Source organism: Hevea brasiliensis, chromosome 8 (assembly GCF_030052815.1).
Source record: "Hevea brasiliensis isolate MT/VB/25A 57/8 chromosome 8, ASM3005281v1, whole genome shotgun sequence".
Taxonomy (NCBI): domain Eukaryota; kingdom Viridiplantae; phylum Streptophyta; class Magnoliopsida; order Malpighiales; family Euphorbiaceae; genus Hevea; species Hevea brasiliensis.
In genome coordinates this window covers 52,520,605-52,521,754 of record NC_079500.1, presented here as the reverse complement: position 1 = coordinate 52,521,754, position 1,150 = coordinate 52,520,605, and positions in this window count along the sequence as shown.

Below are 1,150 nucleotides of genomic sequence, written 5' to 3'. Positions count from 1 at the left end.
TCGATATGAGTGAGGAGACATAAAATAATGAAATACAAGAAAAGAAAATACAAGAAAAACAAAGGAAAAATAATAGCAAAAAAATGTAACCAAGTTAAACGAGCCGAGAACCCTAGCGATGGGTGACCGCACCGGGAAGTCACGGCGTGGACCGTTGACTAGCCCTGGACTGCGGGGAACCTTGAAAAATTTTTTTAGAACTTAAATAAATGTCTATTGAAGTATAAATACCATTAGAAATATCAAAGAAAAATTAATTAATTAGTACAAAGAAAAGTAAGAAATCGAAAAACGGACAAAACCCGGTGTTACCGAAAAATCGGGAGTGCAACTCGAACAGGGGTATTGTGGTCATTTGACACCCCGAGTTATCTTTTAACCTAAATGTCCATTAAAAATACATGATATTACACTTGGAAAATGTCATGAAAAATTAAATTGGTGGTACCTAATTCAATTAGCAAAAATTAGGAGCTTAATGTGGGAATATGGAAAGTTTAACATTTATTTTTTATTAAACTATGTTAGTGGACCATTATACAACATATTATATCATAAGTGGATAGAAATATCAACTAACAATCTGTAATCCATCTTCTTCACTTGAAAAGTTCAATTAGACGAATGGAAGCCCTCAAACCTCTCCCATGGCCGCCCACCTTTAAGCCATTAAAACTCCATGATCAAGCCATCTTTTCCCACACTTATCTTTCATTAAAGTTTATCCTCACCTTGCAAGGAAGAGTTTGATAGCAATTTTAAGAAGTTTTGGTGAGGTTTTGAAGAATTTCCAAAGTGGTAAATTTGTGTTTTTTATTATTATTTCATTAAAGTTTGTAAGGATGTTATGGGTACTTGAATTATGGAGAGATTTTTGAGGTTTGATGTTTAGAGAGAGATGTGTACTTTTGGCAGCCATGGAAACTCCTTAAGGACAGTTTATTCTTGCTTGTAAATGGTAGATTAAAAGATTGATTAAGTGTTTATGTGTGTAGGAATTAATTTGGGTGATGTATACTTAGTATATGTGAATGTGTACTTGAATTTGGAAGCTTGGAAATTAATGGAGAGAGGTGTATGAATCAGCAGCTTGATTTGGTGAACCATAAAAATATTATTTCATGTTTGGTTTATGGAATATTAATGTTGA